General features: G+C 42.5%; 1 protein-coding gene across 2 annotated transcripts in view; it reads left to right on the top strand.

Annotated features, from left to right (window-relative positions):
• The first annotated feature begins 7,228 nt into the window (after positions 1 to 7,228).
• The window catches only part of Nuf2 (NDC80 kinetochore complex component NUF2), a 29,910-nt gene continuing 28,766 nt past the window's right edge, over positions 7,229 to 8,372 (top strand). Inside the window, exon 1 of one of the 2 annotated variants that reach the window (XM_005370339.2) lies at positions 7,229 to 7,414. The gene's annotated coding sequence lies outside the window, so the exon portion shown is untranslated. The remainder of the gene's footprint in view (positions 7,415 to 8,372) is intronic. The other variant, XM_013354874.1, reaches the window with a different exon arrangement.

Here is an 8,372-nt window from a genome sequence, read left to right as displayed (position 1 = left end):
CTGGTCTCGAACTCAGAGATCCGCCTGCCTCTGCCTCCCGAGTGCTGGGATTAAAGGCATGCGCCACCATCGCCCGGCCGATTGATGTCTTTTTAAATGGGGAAATTTGGACACAGACACACATAATGAAAGAATGCCATATGAAGATGAAGGCAGAAATGGAAGTGGTTATCAACAAAGGGATATCAAAGGTTGGCAGAAACGCACAAGATGAAAAACAGGGAAAAGATTCATCTATATGGTTTTCAGGATTAACTGATTTCCTGATACTGTGAGATGGTACTTCTTGCTGTGGGACAATAAATTAATGTTATTTAAGCCACTTAGAATGCAGTAGATGTTAGGATAGCTGTGACTGTGGCCTTTCCCTAATCTAAAAAGTTCAAGGCCAACTTCAGCCACACAGAAAATTCTAGGTGAGCCTCAAACTTTCCACATTCCTCTCTCCATTTCTCAAGAGTTGGGATTGCAGAGCTGCATCATGATGATGGGTCCTGCATGTTTTCCAGTTCAATGATTTTTTTTTCATTTGCTTTCTGGCAGGAAAGAATGAGAGACACAAACACCTCAGGAAACTGCTAGAATTTAATGGAAGGTGAGATGGCCTTTGCTTCAAAAGTAAGGGTGGGTAGTATCATTGGATTCAATATTGAGACCTAGCCATGAGTTGTGTTCAGCACAGGTTCAGAAGTTCTGTATATGGGACTAGGGAAACAGCTCCATTGGTAAAACACTTGCCACATAAGCATGAAGGCATGAGCTTTACCCCCAGCACCTACGTAAAAAGCCAGGTGTGGTGACACATGCCTGTAGTTCCAGTGCTGAGGGGGTGAAGGCACGCTTATCTCTGAGGCTTCTTGGCCGGCCAGCCTTGCCTAATCAGCCACTAGATTTACCATGCAAACTCTGTGATGTCTGCCATTTCTGGTTGGTTAGGGTGTTAGTTTGAAGGTCTCAGCTTGGCCTTCTTCCATCTGCGTGGTTTGTTACCATGATTTCTGCCGAATCTAAAATGACAGCATAAGAGGGGTGAAATATACTCATGCCCCACATGACTGCACATATGCCTGCTGTGGCCAGGTAAGAAAAGGGATCTAAGTAACCTGTTGTCAGGATAGGGCCATCTGTAGCATAGCTGGCTCACTCCTGTGAAGCTCGATCACAATTAGTGTGATTAAGATCCCTCAGGCAGGGACCAGAGAGATGCTTGTCAGTGCAGAGCATTGTTGCTCTTGAAGGATCAGAGCTCAGTGCCCAGCACAGTCAGGCAGGTCACCACTGCTTTTAACTACATCCCATGGGCATCCAGCATCTTCTTCTGGTTTCCATGGACACACACATACACACAGAGAGACAGACATATAAAGAAAAATGGAATAAAATAACAAAAGTAAAGACAATTTTCTAAAATTAAAAAAAAACAAGAATTCTTCAAAGAAAACTAGTTTTCATAAGAGAATTAACCTTCCAGGTGGAATAAGTGTATTATTATATGTCTTTGTTTCACATACTTTCAGAGAAAAGCTGTAGAGGGACTTCTGTCAATGGATAGAACCAGAAGCAGACACAATCAACAAATGGCTAAAGCTGGAATGAGTTTAAGACAAAAAAAGAAGTGAGGGAGCCCATAACTTCATTCTCTCTCCAGCGATGCTGAGCCCTAGAGTAGGGGATGTTTTATATGACAGTCACAGGGATTTTAGGTCATGCATTGAGGTAGACAATGAAAGATAAACCAAGAAAATTTGGCTCAGAATCTAAAATATTCCAGCCTTGCACAATCAAGAAATTCTAAGACTGGTGGAGGTCACGGCTGTCAGCAGCTAAAGGTCATCCTCTGGTACACAGCAAGTTTGAGGCACCCCTGGAGAAGATAGAAGATGAAAGTTAGTAATAACTAATACAAAAAGTCATACACAACACACTTCAGAAGGCACAGGATATCCTGGTGAATCCACCCAAGAGCCAGAGGAAGATGGATCCCTGAACAACACAGGGGAGGAAGACAATTAGATCAAAGGATCCAGTTAAACCCACCCCCAGCCTGTAAAGCTCCCAGAATAAAGCACCCCTAAGCTAAAGATTCTACAAGGCTGATTAACTGATTGGAAACTTGTTTATCTTTTAATTTATTTTGAAAGACATAGTCTCCTGCAGTTCAGAATGACCTCAAGCTGCTGGGTAAAATAGGTTGACCTTAATGTCCAGATCCTCCTGCCTTTGCCTCCCAAGTGCTAGCGTAACAGGTGCGAGCTCCACACCCAGCCTAGAACTTGGTGTTTGCAGAGCTGGAGATGGGTCTTTTGAAATACAATCACCTCCTGAGAGTAAAGCCTTCATTATTGAGATGAATGGGAAGACCCTTCCATCGTGTAATCACACCCCTACCAAGGGCCAACTATAAGTCAGGAAGCAGCCCACACCAGACACTGGATTTCCTGGCCTGTTGACCTTAAACTGTCTCGCTTTCAGGACTAAGAGACTATATAAGCAGTAAGAAATAGATTACTGTTGCTTATGAGTACAAAATTTATAGGAATACAATATGCCCTAGCTATAAGAGGCCAGATAAGGCACACTTGTGAAATTTACATAAAAATTGATTATTATTGTTACTTTGAGACCGGGCCTCCTGGCACTTGCTGTTGAGCAGGTTAACCTCAAACTTGTAAAGATCCCCCCTGCTTCTGCCTTCTGGGTGCTAGGACTGTGGACATAAGAACTACTTCTGACATAAATACCTAACTTTAAAATTAGAATATATTGATTTTTATTCTTTTTTGTTTTGAGTGGGATTCTCACTGTATAGCTCTGGTTGGTTTGGAACTCACTATGTAGACCAGGCTGGTACTACAAAGACCACGCTGGCCTCAAACTCATAGAGATCTGACTATCTCTCCCTGCAGAGTACTGAAATTAAAGGCAAGAACTACCACAGCTGGCAGAATACATTAATTTTTAGAATTTTCCTCAGAAATCAATGTCAGCTCCCTTGAGATAATGTAAACACTACAGACTATCACATATTCAAAATTGGAAATTTACCGGAATAGAAAGTTTGAATTAATAATCATATTGAGCAGGCATTTTTCACGATATCAAATCTGTTTGACTGCTGATTCAGAAGGGTACCTTATTAATTACATTAAAGTAATATAACTTCATGTGAAAGTTGAGGTTAGAGCACAATGTCAGATCTGTGCTTCCTTACATTTATTCAGAGTTCATCATGAGCTGCAAAGGCTGGGTGTTTTACAGCTCTAGACTACTTCATCCTGAAAACAAACACTGCCTAAAGTGATTCAAATGTATAGCTCTATTTCCAAAACCTCCAATAAAAATGAACATAGCTGAAGAGGCAAGCAGGTTACTAAGCTTGGAATGATTAAAGAAAAATAAAATGCAGACACCACTCTGAATTCAATGCCACTTTATTTCTTGAGCCGGGACGCTAAAGCCCGGCTTTAAAGCCTATAAATTTAGAATCTATTTTTTTAATGCAGAACATTGTGTCCGATGTTTATCACTGTAGTTCTGATTGCTATTTAAAATGAACTGGACTGGAAGGCTCAGTAAGGTTAAAATCGATACAGCAGCGCCACCCAGCGGGTATACTGACCACACAAATATGCTACTGAAAATTTTCATGTTAAGTTGTGCTGTATTTGTAGTGTAGCTATGCTTCAGCTATTTATGTGAATTTATGCTCTATAATGCTAATTCAAGAATATAACAAACAATTACACCTTACCTATTTATTCAAAATCAACTAGTAAATATACTCAAAGTATATTAGGACACTCAAAAATAAAGAGTTCTGTATTTTCTGTGTTACCTGTAATGGCAGCAAGCCACAAACAGCTCACTGGTGAGATGCACCAGTGGTTTCTCTCATATGAGATGTTTGCCAAGTGTGGAATCATATTCCTGCATGTTCATGCTTTTGTATATATCCCTATATTCATTCTTTCTTCATAATGAGTAATTTAAAGGTTTCTGTTAGATATCCTTAATTTAAAATGATTTTTTTCCCCTTCGAGACAGGGTTTCTCTGTAGCTTTGGGGCCTGTCCTGGAACTAACTCTTGTAAACCAGGCTGGTCTCGAACACACAGAGATCCACCTGCCTCTGCCTCCCGAGTGCTGATATTAAAGGCATGCACCACCACCACCCGGCTCTAAAATGTATGTTTAAAATTTCACTTCAGACCGCTATTCATGGATGGTCATCATTTTTAAGGCAACAGTAAATATTATTCATGATTCATGAGTAAACTGAATGAGGTTATCAAAGATACCACCACAGAATTTATAAATCAGCCATAATGTGACATAGTCAAAATACTGATATGACCAGACAGTATTGCAACATCCTACTGAATATCAAATTTTGGGATATTGCTTTCAGATTGTAAAAACTGAATGGGATATTTTGTCATTCTTTATTCCTCATAGAAAATGTGAACACATGGGGAGGGCAAAAAGAATCAAAGTACACTTATTTTTTAAACATGTCTTGAGGCTATTTCTTTCTTCTGTTAGAGGCACCATGTTTTAAAAAAAGGCTCTTGGGCTGAGAAGATGGCTTACTGGGTAAAGGCACTTAACTAAACCCTATGATTCTTTTTCTTCCCTGGAACTCACACAGTGGAAAGAGAAAAGCAACTCTTGAAAGCTGTTCTCTGACCTACATACACACAATAAATAAATAAAAAGGGGGAAAGGATTGTGTTAAATTGTTCTTAAGATGAATATGATATGTACTCACTCATTAGTGGATTCTAGCCATAAATAAAGGACATTGAGCCTATAATTCGTGATCCTAGGGAAGCTAAATAAGAAGGTGAACCCAAAGAAAAACATGTAGTTATCCTCCTGGATATTGGAAGTAGACTAGATTGCCAGGCAAAAGTTGGGAGCTTGAGGGTGGGGGTGGGGTGGGGGTAAGGGGAGATGGGGAGAGAGAAGTGAGAAGGGGGGATGGGGAGAGCTTGGGGGAATAGGATGGTTGGAATGGAGGAAGGGTGGATATGGGAGCAGGGAAGTATATATCTTAATTAAGGGAGCCATTTTAGGGTTGGCAAGAGACTTGACTCTAGAGGGGTTCCCAGGTGTCCAAGGAGATGTCCCCAGCTTGTTCCTTGAGCAGCTGAGGAGAGGGCGCCTGAACTGGCCCTATCCTATAGCCACACTGATGAATATCTTGCATATCACCATAGAACCTTCATCTGGCGATGGATGGAGATAGAGACAGAGACCCACATTGGAGCATTGGACTGAGCTGTAGCCACATTTATTGCCACAACTCTATGGTGTTTCAAGGTCCTTGCCTGCAAGCAAGCTATAACACTCAAATGCTCTCTCTGTAGCTGACCTCCTGCCTCAAAGAGTCAGAGTTTGCACTGGCAGGATGGCCTAGGAAGCCGGCATTTTAAAGCGGTGCAGCTTTTTTCCTGCTACAGCTGAAAACCAAAAAGCATGTGTTCGGCTTTTCATCAACACTGTTTAAGTGTTTCGTGGCAGGACCTCTTAAAAGAGCTGCAAGGTTTTGCAGCTAAAGCTGAGTCAGGAAAGACAAACATTCGTCTGCAGAGAGTTCAGTCAGTTGGGTAAAATGGGCTTCCCAAGCTTGATGGCTGCTTTAGTTCAGCAGCGCTCAGCCAGGGGGGTGCACACTTGAAATGCCAGCACTGGGGAGGGGGAGGTAGGCACTCCTAGTGCTCACTGGTGGTGCAGTTTGGTCTGATTGGTGAGCTGCAGGCCAATTAGAGAACCTACCTCAAAGAAAGTAGATGGTGTCTCCAAGGATGTCACTCAAGGTTTTCTTCTGCCTTGCGTATGCTCATGTGCATGTGCCTGAACACAGTCATTGGCACGCGCGAGTGAGCACGCACACACACATTTTTTTAAAAGAGCCAGTATTAGATAACTAACTTTTGAAAAAAAATAAGTTTTATCCTTGTAATTAAGAAATTTGAACAAACCATTAGTTTGTTTTATTAACAAATTTAAATTCTAACATACTACCAACTGCTAAACATATAGTAAAAATTATCCCTCAAATAGCTTTGTCCACAAAGCTATTTCATCTCCGTTTTCTTCTGAGAAAGACAATATAGTCTCTCTACTCTTGATCTTCGTATAGTTCATTTGTTTCCTGTTTGGACACATAAATGTTTTAAATAGTTTGAGCACTTACCATTGTGGTGGGTTTTTTGTTGTTGTTGTTGTTGTTTTCGTTTTTTTTTTAACTACAAATCATGCACAAACACTTACTGGGCACTCAATTTTGCCAGACACTTTATTTAACATACTCTATGAAATAACTCCCTGAATCGTAATGAAGCAGACAGGACTGTTACGTTGGTCTGTAGAAAGCACTTGTGGTGCCTGGCCCCAGGGGCCTCGAACTCAAAGAGATCCGCCTGCCTCTGCCTCCCGAGTGCTGGGATTAAAGGCGTGCGCCACCACCGCCCAGCTATTTATTTTATTTTTGAGACAGGGTTTCTCCATAGCTTTTGGTTCCTGTCCTGGAAATAGCTCTTCTAGCCCAGGCTGGCCTCGAACTCAGAGATCCGCCTGCCTCTGCCTCCCGAGTGCTGGGATTAAAGGCGTGTGCCACCACCGCCCGGCCAGAGCAGTGTTCTTAAATGTGAGGGACGAGCTGTTCAGATGAACTATTGATTAGGTACCTCCCATCTCTCCAAGTATGGCTTACAGAGGACTGTACCCAAATTCCAGCTAGACTACTTTTGAATTACGGTGGGCGGCTTTGGGTCACTTACGCAATCTATTTAACGTAGAGAGTTTTTTCTAAGACAAAATAGCAATCCATCCACTCGCGTTCCCATGCCAAGTTTTCATGAATCTTAAGTGAAATGATGTGTACAAATACCCAAGGCAGAACCTGACCCCATCAATGTTTATCCGATAGTGACACTGTTATTGTTACGCCAGGATTCTCAATAATGCTTTTGATTCGGTTGACAACAAAACATCCTTTACCGACTGTCACTCCCTGATCCTACCAGAGGGGCCGGAAACCGTCTGCTCGCTAACCGGGACCCTGGCGATAAAGTTCCGGAAGAAGTCACTAACAACGGCGTAAACACCGCCCGGAACTTCGCCCCCTAGCTGCTGCACACCACCCCGTCCGTTGGCGTCGCAGTTCCGACTAGAAGCCAACTTCCTGAATAATGGTTCCGCCGGCCTGGTGCCTAGCTGCGCAGTACATCAAGCCCCACCCACCGTGGGTCTTCTGGGCCCTCTGGTTACCCGTCGTCACGGAAGCGTGCTCTGCGGAAAGGGGCGGGCCTCGTATGGGAAGGCGGCTGATTTGAAAAGTGGCAACGGTCGGTGTTTTTGGTTGGTTGCTTGTTTTCTATCTGCTGTTCTGAGACCTGCTGGGAAGGCAGGTAAGTGCGAGCGGGCGCAGGAGGGCGGCCAGGAAGTCTAGGGTCGGGGCGCCTGGGTTCGCTGACTTAAGCTTATGTGTGTTGATTTGAAACAGGCTGTAATGTATCCCCGGTTGGCTTAGAACCCACTATGTACCTGAGGCTGGTCTTGAACTCCTGATCCTATCGCTTCCACCTCCAACTGCTAAAATTACAGGCGTGAGCCACAAGAGTGGTATCAGTGGGACTTGTTTCGTTGTGAATGCTTGCCAGTTTGCTCTGTATCTTCGTTGCTCTACCATCTCTTGATTGCACCCAGAACCATGAATCAAAAGGCAAAACGTCATTCTTAATCCAAAAATTAGGGAGCTGCGTGTATATGGCTCTACTCGTGTATAACACAATGCCCTCCCCGTGGTTTTGAGGAAGTTTCTTATTTACTTCATTAAAATTGGGAATTGCTTGCTTAGTTTTGCGTTGCAAAACTAGATGTATAAAATTTGTTATTCCAGTACAAGCTGTGTTTAGCATTGTAGTGTTATAAATAAAGGAGACACAGCCATTAGAGATAATCTGTCCTATTTGAGCTAACATGTCAGAGAGTCATTTTAATAATATATAAAGTACTCTAGTCTGAGCTAAGAGGTCAAAGCAAAGGCCTCTTCCTCTATCTGAACACACACACACACACATACACACACGAATGAGTTGGAACTGAAATTGTACTATGAAAGGCTGAGGATTTAGATATGAGAAGAGGTTATTATACCCACTAATTGCAGGTGTAAGCCTCTTGGTAGGGAATTCAGAAATTCCCAGGCAGATATGATGAAACATCGGAAGTTTAGGGGAAGTCTTGAAGGGATTGACTTGTACCAGAAAGAGCATTAGATTATTAAAGGCTTTAGAAACTTCAGCGGAAAAGATTGAAATCTGATTGCACATTTGTGAGGGTTTGATGTCTTATAAGGGTTAACCC

Source organism: Microtus ochrogaster, unplaced genomic scaffold (genome assembly GCF_000317375.1).
Source record: "Microtus ochrogaster isolate Prairie Vole_2 unplaced genomic scaffold, MicOch1.0 UNK75, whole genome shotgun sequence".
In the NCBI taxonomy this organism is placed as follows: domain Eukaryota; kingdom Metazoa; phylum Chordata; class Mammalia; order Rodentia; family Cricetidae; genus Microtus; species Microtus ochrogaster.
This window is presented reverse-complemented; position numbering and strand designations above follow the sequence as displayed.